General features: G+C 42.0%; 1 protein-coding gene across 2 annotated transcripts in view; it reads left to right on the top strand.

The window, feature by feature from the left end:
• The window catches only part of LOC106582736 (chemokine-like protein TAFA-2), a 197195-nt gene that overhangs the window by 25896 nt on the left and 158480 nt on the right, over positions 1-12819 (top strand). The gene's annotated exons all lie outside the window — the stretch shown is intronic.

Below are 12819 nucleotides of genomic sequence, written 5' to 3'. Positions count from 1 at the left end.
GAAGCATGGAGGAGGAGGAGGTGTGATGTTGTGGGGGTGCTTTGCTGGTGACACTGTCAGTGATTTCTTTAGAATTCAAGGTACAATTAACCAGCATGGCTACCACAGCATTCTGCAGCAATACACCATCCCATCTGGTTTGCGCTTAGTGGGACTATCATTTGTTTTTCAACAGGTCAATGACCCAACAAACCTCCAGGCTGTGTAAGGGCTATTTGACCAAGAAGGAGAGTGATGGAGTGCTGAATCAGATGACTTGGCCTCCACAATCACCCGACCTCAACACTATTGAGATGGTTTGTGATGAGATGGACTGCTGAGTGAAGGAAAAGCAGCCAACAAGTGCTCAGCATATGTGGGAACTCCTTCAAGACTGTTTGAAAAGCATTCCATGTGAAGCTGATTGAGAGAATGCCAAGAGTGTGCAAAGCTGTCATCAAGGCAAAGGGTGGCTACTTTGAAGAATCTAAAATCTACACTTTTTTGGTCACTACACGATTCCATATGTGTTATTTCGTAGTTTTGATGTCTTCACTATTATTCTACAATGTAGAAAATAGTCAAAATAAAGAACAACTCTTGAATGAGTAGGTGTGTCAACGTTTGACTGGTACTAATGTATGTATGTATGTATGTATGTATGTATGTATGTATGTATGTATGATGTATATATATATATATATATATGGTCATGACTACTAAAAAATATACTTTCCTTTATTATTTTCCATAACCCTACCACCCCTTCCCTGATTGGAGTAAACTAATGGACAACAACACTTAGACTTCTACTTCCAGCTTTTACATACTATATACATACTATATATATACTATATACATACTATATACATTTTACGGACACAATGTATTTTCCAAGAGTTATCTTTTGATTGTTTTTCTAATCCCATCCTTCAGCTACCCTCAACCTCCCCCCATCTAACTCTGAAAACCATCCAGTTTGATTTTTATTTACCATTGTCAGGGTGTGTGCGTACTGGTAGCGAAGTCAGGTGCAGGAGAGCAGATATAAGTGAACAGGCGCACACTTTATTGAGGCAAAACGCGCAAAACAGTCACAAGAATTATGTTTAACAATAAACATCTTCATGAAAATAACACGGAAAGAAACAAGCCAGTCTGGCGTGTCAACAAAACACACGTAACACAAACAGTCTTTCACAAAGACATGATGGGGAACGGAGGAATAAATACATGTAGATTGATTGGGGAATGAAAAGCAGGTGTGCAGGGAACAAGACAAAACAAATGGATACATGGAAAATGGAGCGGCGATGGCTAGAAAGCCGGTGACATCGACCGCCGAACGCCGCCCGAACAAGGAGAGGAGCCGACTTTGGCGGAAGTCGTGACAACCATGTATTTTGAACTGTGCTGTTTCACAAAAATTCGGGAACTTTTCAAATCACCCAGCAGTGCTATTTGCAGAGTTAGCTACAGTTAAATGTTACAATTCTTCAGCCATATGCAGTATTTATTTTTGTGGAACAGGTCCACATGCAGAGAAAGTTCTGATAGATCTTTACTCCAATGAAGTTGGCTTCTGGCTCTGGACACGCATCCCCAATAATCTGACTTGCAACCCAGAGTAGCACTCTTTTTAAAAAAAACACTGATAATCTATCATCTGTTTTTTATAACTGAGTGTAAATTCTGTCATTTAGTTCTCTTATCTGCTCTCAACGGCCTAATAAATCCTATGAAGACTTTTGTTACGTAGAGATTGATCAGTTCTTTTCTTTTGAAATGAGGTGTGCAGAGCTCACCACTGTAATACATGCTGAAGAGAGATCAAATGGAGATATAATGTAGTCAGTCAGTCCTTATGCAAAGATGTACAGTTCATCCTCCCTGTACATTTTAAGTGGATGGCCACATTAAACAAATCTTCATGAGAACAGTACCTAGTAATGCCTTATACTGTTACAAAGCTAAAATGTTTAGCTTTCTTTCAACCTGGACTCAGGGGTAGACATAACATGGTAAACATAAATTTAAGACACTCCAATTAGTATGATATGTTACATTTCGTATGGTGTATATTAATTTGTGGATGTCCATCATCCATTTCGTATGATATGTTATGAATTACATTTCATATGATATGTTTTGAATTGCAAGTCATACAATATCATACGAATTACAGTTCGTACAATATGTTACGAATTTGCTAAACGTATGATATGTTAGTAGGTGAACTATGTTACTAATTCCAATTTGTTGTGGCTAACGTTAGCTAGCTGGCTAACTCTAATGTTAGCTAGGTGGCTAATGTTAGCTAGGCTAGGGGTTAGGGTTATTATTAGGAGTTATGTTAAAGGGTTATGCTTAGGGTTAGGGTTAGCTAACATGCTAAGTAGTTGCAAAGTAGTAAAAAAGTACTAAGTAGTTGCAACATTTTGAATGAATTCTTATTGAATTTTAAAACATACAATTCACCTGCAGTGAAGCCGCTCAATACATTCCAGTCATTTATCAGACGCTAGAGCGACTCAAAAGAGCAGTTGCTAATTAGCTAAAATGCTAAAGTTGTCCGTGATGAGATTCGAATACGCAACTTTTGGGTTGCTAGAAGTTTGTGTTATACACCTACCCTTCCACCCTGACCAACCACGTACTTTCATTTTTGCCTTAAGTAGCCTTTTGTCAAATGTAATTATACAAAACGTAACACATTATACTAATTTTAGTGTCTCAGATTTACATTTACTATGTTACGTCTAGTCTATGAGAGCAGGCTGTTTTTATTTGTATTCATTATTTATCTATGATTTGAATGCACGTTTTGCACTAGTATGTACTGCTATAGTAAACAGTATGAAAAATAGTACATCGTAGATTTCATTTTCAAATTTAAAATGCTATTAACCACCTATTCATGAAAAATACATATGCTCAAATAATTAACTTTACAGTTGACATGCTATAAGATTTCAGCTGCCTGATTACTGAAATTGTTTTTATATAACTAGTGGTCAGGAAAAATTTGAGTATTTCCTGGGGCACTGCTGTCATTCATTGTTGTCTCTCTCCCTCTGGGAACATACCACAGAGTTGACTACCGACTCTACTGATGTGTCACGACCTCAGCTTTCATTGAACATAAAGTATGTCCCTATGTGACGAACGCAAAGCGGTTTTGTTTCACATCCTCCAATTGGAGGACAGTCCAATCTGCGAATGAGCGTTAAGGCTGGACTCCTGAGCCTCCAATGGCTGTGGATATGTAACCCGATACCCCAGAGTCATCCGAAACCAACTGAATATAAGCATGAAAGCTGGGCTGTCAGTCAGAACAATCACGATGCCACGTCCTGACCCTAGTAAGATGTCATTTTCTATAGTAGACTTGGTCAGGGCGTGACAGGGGGTGGTTTGGGTTGTTCTATGTTTCTATTTCTATGTTTAAGTTCTAGTTTTTCTATTTCTATATTGGGATTGTTTGGGTTGATCTCTGATTGGAGGCAGCTGATCCTCGTTGCCTCTGATTAGAGATAATATTTAAGTAGGGGTTTTTCTTCCTGGGTTTTGTGGGTAGTTGTTTTCTGTTTAGTGTATTTCACCTGACGGAACTGTTGTCGGTCGTTTTGTTGTTTTTGTTAAAAAATATATTCATTAAAAGTAAATATGAGCACTCTACACGCTGCGCCTTGGTCCCCTTTATACGACCCCGTTACAGAACTACCCACCACAACTGGATCAAGCAGCGTGCTCGGGAGGAAATGGATACCTGGTCTCTGGAGGAGATGCTACACGAAGCGATTCAGTCTAATGAAAGATGATTTATAAGCAAATTACCTTGATATGCTTTGATAAAACAATTCCATTATAGGGGACTTAGTGTTTAAGAGGTAAATAGTTTGGGAAAGGCACAATTCCACAATCCTGGAAGATTAATTATAGGGCCACTATTCCACTGGCTGACAGTCCCGTTGTTTGCTAATGGGGAGGTCTAACTAATGAGGAATCAAGAGTAGAATGGTGCACTTGGTTCATCTCATTGACAGTGTGTATGGTCTTGATGGTGTTGGAAATGGAACGAGGAGCTGTCTTGATGGACACTAGCTAAGTTAACATTAGGAGTGTTTGGATCCTGCTCTGACAGGGCCTAAGGCACTTCTGGGAATATAATAGATTGTTGTTGTTGGTGGATCTAGACTGATATGGACACTTGTATCATGGTAATGGGTCTAATAAGAAGACATCTCGCCAAGTGCCACTGGAGCTGCTGGAAGCTTGGTCTGGGAAGGCTTCCTTAGCGTGTCCTTAATTTAAGGAGCATGTTCTGTTCTGTGACGTAACTGTATGATCCTGACAGGATAGTCTGTAATACTGCAGCGGTCCAGTGTTCCAACCGCTGCTGCAAAGGAGAATAAATCTGCCGTGAAAAGGGAAGAAATGGAATGGTTATGGTTCATTGCTAATGAACAGTGGTATGGAGCCAGCCACACTCTCTCGCTCTCTTTCTTTCTCTCTCTCGCTCTCTTTCTCGCTTACTCTGACAAAAAGACTGTGGTTTTATGTTTTCCATGTCTGCTCCCCCATGCAACCTACAGTGCATCTCTTCTAGCACTTAGATGCTGCACACTACATCCATACCATCTAAAGTCTACAGTACCATCCTATGTTATACTAGACCTACTACAACTTCAATTTACTAAGCATACTGTTTGTGTGTGTCTGTGTGTGTGCTTTTGTGTCTGTGTTTGTGGGCGTTTTTCCTGTGTGTGTTTTGTGTGTGTTGGGGTGGATGTTGTGGTATTTTGTGGCTTTAGATGCACTATGTGAAAAGGCCTGGTGGAAGCATCTTCGAAGGTGGCAGACAGAGAGCTCAGACACAGCTATTCATCACCCTGATGCAGAGAGTTCATTAAAATAGCCTCAGCAGTCTCCTCAGAGCCACAGCTGGCCTCCCGGCCAGAAAAAGCAGCCTCAGCCCAATAAAAACTAAACACAGACACACACACATGGCCAGGACTGATCCCTTACTGACCACAGCACAGCACAAATATAATACCCTCCCTATGGATAACCAAACAGTGAGAAGGGAAGGAAAAAGGGGATTGGTGTCCAGTTGTCCAGTCAATGGGCCAAGAGCAGACAGGTGGCCGGGTCTGTTGGAGATTAGTCTGGAGGTCTACGGTCACCATAGGCCTGGGTTGGTCTGTGAAGCCTTGCATCAGTGACATCCAGAGGTTTCCCATGATCCCAGGCCCCTGCCTGCTGTCCAACGCCAAAGCCATCCCTAGACATGTGACTCTCCAAACGCTCTACGGTACCATGACCTGAAAATGAGGTTGGACTGGGGGTGGATTGGGCATCAGGCACCACAGACTGCTGCCGTGTGTGTGTGTGTGTGTGTGTGTGTGTGTATTCGGCTCTGTTCTAGTGGATGGTGGCTCAGAGCAGATGTGGCATTTAAATGGCCTTCTTTTTGGGAAGCAGGTGGCTGAGTGTGATAGATCATTCATGTCATCGCCAGCTCGGCTTTGTTCTGTACCTGTAATACTGCCACGGTGGATCGCTCTGTGTATATGGCGCTTTTAGAGGCTCTGCAGGGAGAAATCAGGGCCTGAGATGATGAAGGAGCCTTTTCAACCTGAAACCCATCCTGTGGTACCTCAACAGTTTTCTTTCATTTCCAGTAAAACAAGAAAAGTCCACTAGCCCTGGCAGCAGACGGAGCACATATGGGTTATCATGTGATGCGAAGGGAAAAATAGAGTTTATAGCCATAATTACGATTAACGTTCATCCTGAAATACTAAGCCCACTTTATGATCTTACAATGATTATTTTGCGATATTATTACTGTGCTGTGAAATGAACTGAGCTGATTATAATTATGTTGAATCCGACTTTATAACGATGTGTGCTCTCCTAGGGGCCTGTTCCATTCCTCCTCCTCTCTCTCTTCTCCCTCTTTCTCTTTCTGCTATTTCTCTCTATTCCAAGGGAGGAGAGGAGGGCATACGTTCCAATAGCCTCACAATAAACACAACTACAAATAATGACTCTGTGCCTCTGTTTGAGCATTAGTGCTATTTGCCTTCCCCTCATGAACAGCTTTCTAAATACACACAGCACAAATCCAGCTTGGCTTTCCCTGTCACTCTGTCTCCAAACGTCCAGAAGCATTTTGAACTGGCCTGCCGTCATCCCAGATGCATGGAAATCTGTCTGAAATGATTTTTCAACCTGTCTGTTTGTGTGTGTGTAGTGAATGTGTGGTTTGTGTGTAAAAGAGAGCTAGAGAGACAGACGGACAGCACACGTGAGAGAGAGTAGAGGGACTGAGAGAGAAAGAGCAAGTGAGAGAGACAGGGAAATTGGGTTAAGGTGAACACTACTGAGAATATGAGGGAGCTTATTATGTGTTTATAATGACAACATTTCTTTCAGGATTGAGAGTTCCAGAGCAATGTTTGGAAATATCTGTAATTCTCTTTTTTTTGCAGCCTGTTCGCTCTGCTGACACTCCCTATGTAATTATGCGTAGTCAAATGTTTATTATTCTCTAACAGCTTGCCATTCGATGTAATAATACAAAAGCATCCCTTGTTTGAAATGATTCCCCAACAAACACTAATTAACTCATAGAAGAAGGTGAGATCTTCCAGCTCTCCAATCAGGGGTGGCAGCAGAAAAAAATTGGGTAATTGAGCCCCTACTGCTTTTACTCTCAACTCCTTTCTCTCTCTAGTCTCTTTCTGTCTTTTTCATACTCTCTCTCTCTCTCATTACCAATCCCCCATCTCTCCCAGTCCTGTTCATAGAAAGGGAGCTGCTGTAGTTCTAATGTGGTCCACGGTGCTGTGGTTAAGACTCAATTCATGGATCATTGGAGCTTGTCTTGTGGAGTGTGACTGTGGCCAATCCCCTTAAGACGGCAGCCTCACTCAGCCTCTCTGGACGACCAAGGCTGGACCCTCAGATGTAGAAAGCCAGTGCAGGAGTCTACTGCAGCAATAGTAAAACAAGTGTATGGCTGAGTGTTAAGAGATGGTCAAACACCAAGTATAAGCAGGAGAAAATAAGGACAAAATGGTCAGATCCATCATTGATTAACCAATTGGGAAAATCTGGCTACCTGGCAGTTTGACACATTTTTATTTCCGTAAAAGAGACACGTTTAGAACTGTGGAACATCTAGAGCTTCCTGTTGTAAGACAATAGCAGCGGCTCATTGACCGCTACAGAAAGTGTTCTCTCTGTAAACGTATAGAGGTAGCACTCCCAATAGGTTCTGTCAATGGTGGCAATGTGGAGCTGTCCATGTCAGACTTACAGTATACCCACTTCAGGGAGAATCACTATACCTTAGATAGAACTAGATCAACCTCTCTGCATCTACAGTTCTATGTTCTCTCAAGCAAGGCCAACTCCTTTGACAGTTTCTTAGCCCAGCGCTGTAGTTATGTTACAATGTAAGAACATACTCTATTCACGCCCCTGTGTAGCATTTTGTCAAAAGATAAAAGCTTTTCTTTATCTCCCATTGTATCAATACAGATCACAGCATGATGGTAAGCTCTATTTGTTGTCTGGTTCTGCTGAGGAGATGTTCAGTGTGTCAATGGTAATGAGTAGCCTTGAGGTAATTAGGAACGGGACATCCTGGGGAAACCGGTGGAGATGAAATGAGGATGAATAAATAAAAGGGGTAGGAAAACAAAAGAAGGATGGGAGAGATGGGGACCTACTGGCTGAGAAACAGATGCCCGGGCTGTATTGTTGAGATGCTCGCCACTGTTTGGCAGGGGAAGTGGGGAGACTGCCAATTCATTAAGCAGCTTCTTCGTTTGTGCAACAAGACGACTTCACACTGTTTCTTTGTCTTGTCACTTGTCTGCTTGTCTTGTCACTTGTCTGCTTTCTTGTCACTTGTCTGCTTGTCTTGTCACTTTCTGGATGTTTGTGTGACGGAGGGAGGAGGAAGGGAGGGGCGATGAGGAGGAAGGTAGATTAGATGTCGTCACCACCCATCACATGTCTGAACTGAAGTGAACTTTAGATTGCCAGGTCTGACAATTTGCAGCATGTTTGTGATGTATGTTCTGATGGTTTTGGAGCTGCTCCCATTTCTCTCAGTGAGTCAATACGGATGCAGCACAGACACTCTCTGTCCTCTGACTGACAGCCACAACACAACAGCGGTGGAGAACCATGTTAAGACTGTTTTAAGACTTTGTTTATTATTTTGTATTTTGTTTGTGATAATCCAGTCTCCTATGTTGAACATAATCAACGGCTCTCTATCCACCGGATGTGTACCAAACTCACTCAAAGTGGCAGTAATAAAGCCTCTCTTGAAAAAGCCAAATCTTGACCCAGAAAATATAAAAAAACTATCGGTCTATATTGAATCTCCCATTCCTCTCAAATATTTTACGAAAAGCTGTTGTGCTGCAACTCACTGCCTTCCCGAAGACAAACAATGTACAGTCGTGGCCAAAAGTTTTGAGAATGACACAAATATTAATTTTCACAAAGTCTGCTGCCTCAGTTTGTATGATGGCAATTTGCATATACTCCAGAATGTTTTGAAGAGTGATCAGATGAATTGCAATTAATTGCAAAGTCCCTTTTTGCCATGCAAATGAACTGAATCCCCCCCAAAAACATTTCCACTGCATTTCAGCCCTGCCACAAAAGAAGCAGTTGACATCATGTCAGTGATTCTCTCATTAACACAGGTGTGAGTGTTGACGAGGACAAGGCTGGAGATCACTCTGTCATGCTGACTGAGTTTGAATAACAGATTGGAAGCTTCAAAAGGAGGGTGGTGCTTGGAATCATTGTTCTTCCTCTGTCAACTATGGTTACTTGCAAGGAAACACACGCCGTCATCATTGCTTTGCACAAAAAGGGCTACACAGGCAAGGATATTGCTGCCAGTAAGATTGCACCTAAATCAACCATTTATCGGATCATCAAGAACTTCAAGGAGAGCGGTTCAATTGTTGTGAAGAAGGTTTCAGGGCGCCCAAGAAAGTCCAGCAAGCACCAGGACCGTCTCCTAAAGTTGATTCAGCTGCGGGATCAGGGCACCACCAGTACAGAGCTTGCTCAGGAATGGCAGCAGGCAGGTGTGAGTGCATCTGCACGCACAGTGAAGCGAAGACTTTTGGAGGATGGCCTGGTGTCAAGAAGGGCAGCAAAGAAGCCACTTCTCTCCAGGAAAAACATCAGGGACAGACTGATATTCTGCAAAAGGTACAGGGATTGGACTGCTGAGGACTGGGGTAAGTCATTTTCTCTGATGAATCCCCTTTCCGATTGTTTGGTGCATCCGGAAAAAAGCTTGTTCAGAGAAGACAAGGTGAGCGCTACCATCAGTCCTGTGTCATGCCAACAGTAAAGCATCCTGAGACCATTCATGTGTGGGGTTGCTTCTTAGCCAAGGGAGTGGGCTCACACAATTTTGCCTAAGAACACAGCCATAAATAAAGAATGGTACCAACGCATCCTCCACGAGCAACTTCTCCCAACCATCCAGGAACAGTTTGGTGACGAACAATGCCTTTTCCAGCATGATGGAGCACCTTGCCATAAGGCAAAAGTGATAACTAAGTGGCTCGGGGAACAAAACATCAATATTTTGGGTCCATGGCCAGGAAACTCCCCAGACCTTAATCCCAATGTGAATTTGTGGTCAATCCTCAAGAGGCGGATGGACAAACAAAAACCCACAAATTCTGACAAGCTCCAAGCATTGATTATGCAAGAATGGGCTGCCATCAGTCAGGATGTGGCCCAGAAGTTAATTGACAGCATGCCAGGGCGGATTGCAGAGGTCTTGAAAAAGAAGGGTCAACCCTGCAAATATTGACTCTGCATCAACTTCATGTAATTGTCAATAAAAGCCTTTGAAATGCTTGTAATTATACTTCAGTATTCCATAGTAACATCTGACTAAAATATCTAAAGACACTGAAGCAGCAAACTTTGTGGAAATTAATATTTGTGTCATTCTCAAAACTTTTGGCCACGACTGTATTCGAAATGCTTCAGTCTGGTTTTAGACCCCATCATAGCACTGAGACTGCACTTGTGAAGGTGGTAAATGACCTTTTAATGGCATCAGACCGAGGCTCTGCATCTGTCCTTGTGCTCCTAGACCTTAGTGCTGCTTTTGATAACATCGATCACCACATTGTTTTGGAGAGATTGGAAACCCAAATTGGTGATAAGGGGTTGCTATACAGTATTTGGTCACATTGGTTGCTCTACAATACAACTGATGTCCCTAACCTTAGACATGTACCTACAGACATATTGCTCACTGAGATGGGCACACATACTAGGGCCAGAAGCATAAAACCAGGGCCTGGAGTTTTTTCTGGTCAGGTCACACGATCATCAGGGGCCTGACTAATGCCACAGAAGACGGACCATATCACCCATTGACCAGTAGAGGGGGTCAGTTCACAAACCCCCTTTGTGATGCGTTGGAGGACAGTCCCTTATACTCCATAATTATGTTCCTACCTCCAAACTCTGTTGAGGATTTACAGGATGCACATCTGTACAGGATTTACAGGATGCACAGTTTAGCAGGCCTTTTCCGAGGTATGCAACACAACGGAAACGTGAATACCCCGGAGTGTTTATAGTTTGTTTAATCTCAATGTTTACCATTGGACCTGAATGGCGTGAGACGTGTGCGAGGCTGGAGCTGTAGAGCTGCCTGTCTGTCTGCATCAGTGTTTGTACTTGTGTGGTAGATGCCACACAATCTGACATGACAGAGCTGCATTGCATGGTTCAATATGACAAGGCACTCAGATTGCAGGCTGATGTCGATAGCAGATTGCCACCAAGCTGCCTCTTCTGAGGGATGGCCAGGGGAAAATGTCTGGACTTCCTGATTGACTGGCGTTGTTGAATTATATAGTAGTAGTTAAAGGTGGTTAGCTGGGGTAGCTAAACCATGTTAAGCCCAGTCAGGAACCACTATGAAGTTCTACTCGTCATGAAATGTATCACTTGTGTTTAATTTTTTTAATGCTGTTACTGTAGGTCCCTCAAATTTAAATCAGGAACTTAAAGCCAGTTTCAATGCTTTCTTTCATTCTTCCACTCTAATCAGGGACTGGTTTAGAGCTGGGACACCAGGTGGGTGCAATTACTTATCAGGTATAACCAGCAGTACTCCGGAGCTCCAGGGTAGGATTTGAATATCTATCTATCTATCTATCTATCTATCTATCTATCTATCTATCTATCTATCTATCTATCTATCTATCTATCTATCTATCTATCTATCTATCTATCTATCTATCTATCTATCTATCTATCTATCTATCTATCTATCTATCTATCTATCTATCTATCTATCTATCTATCTATCTATCTATCTAGTACAACGCTGTGTACTACTCCCTTCACAGAACAGTGCAAACTGGCCCTAACCAGAATAGAAAGAGGAGTGGGAGGCCCCGGTGCACAACTGAGGAAGAGGACAAGTACATTAGAGTGTCTAGTTTGAGAAACAGACTCCTCACATGTACTCAACTGGCAGCTTCATTAAATAGTACCCGCAATACACCAGTTTCAACGTCAACAGCGACTCCGGGATGCTGGCCTTCTAGGCAGAGTTGCAAAGAAAAAGTCATATCTCAGACTGGCCAATAAAAATTAAAGATTAAGATGGGTTAAAGAACACAGACACTGGACAGAGGATCTCTGCCTAGAAGGCCAGCATCCCGGAGTCACCTCTTCCAGCTACAATAGTCATTTACAACATTAACAATGTCTACACTATTTCTGATCAATTTGATGTTATTTTAATGGACAAAAAATTAGCTTTTCTTTCAAAAACAAGGACGTTTCTAAGTGACCCCAAACTTTTGAACGGTGGTATACATGTTTTTAATTTAACCTGTGTTTAACTAGGCAAGTCAATTATGAACAAATTCTTATTTACAATGACAGCCTACCCCGGCCAAACCTGGACGACGCTGGTCCAATTGTGCTCCGCCCTATGCGACTCCCAATCACGGTCGGATGTGATACAGCCTGGAATCAAACCAAGGACTGTAGTGAAACCTCTTGCACTGAGATGCAGTGCCCTAGACCGCTGCGCCACTCGGGAGCGTAATACCCCTGCTGTAGATGGTCCGTTTTTTTTTATTCTCACTGGCTGTTATTGCATTTTTGTGGCATGTGTCTTTGGTGTGGTCCACATTTCCAAAGTCAATGTGTTGAAATAGGTGCGGGTGTGAAAAATATTTACAAATGTTCTGTTTTCATTCTCTTACATTCCTTGTGGGAATTTCCTTTTGATTCTGTTATGTTTAATCATAGAGGAATTAAAAAATGGGAACAAAAGCACATAGAGAACAGGAGAAAAACACTTTGATCATGTCCTAGATTAACAGGAGATGAAAGCTGGATGAAACAAACAAACCCATGCCTCACACACAGCATTCCAGCTATGGGAACATGCTATTTTTCATGTTATTTTCCATTTTCTATGTTCTACTTAATTTGGTTCAAGTTATTTTCTTTACCAGTGACACTGTTGGCCAACCAGAATATGGGGGTTTGATTTTTAGCCACTGAGCAGAATAAAGAACACATCTCCAGTAGGTCTGGGTGATTAGGCCAAAATATCATATCACAATATTTTTCATAGTATGGCGATATTTGATGATATTTTATGTTTCTGTATAATAAAAGTTCTAAATATGTTTTATGAGTACTGTATGACCCTTGGATGGCAACAAATTAATTCTAAGTGGTTTTACTGGGCTTTCTCCATTCGGATTGTTTTATACTCAACCAAACTAGGACAAA

Source organism: Salmo salar, chromosome ssa22 (genome assembly GCF_905237065.1).
Source record: "Salmo salar chromosome ssa22, Ssal_v3.1, whole genome shotgun sequence".
Lineage (NCBI taxonomy): Eukaryota > Metazoa > Chordata > Actinopteri > Salmoniformes > Salmonidae > Salmo > Salmo salar.
Note: the sequence above shows the minus strand (reverse complement) of the source record. Positions and strands in the feature narration are given on the sequence as shown.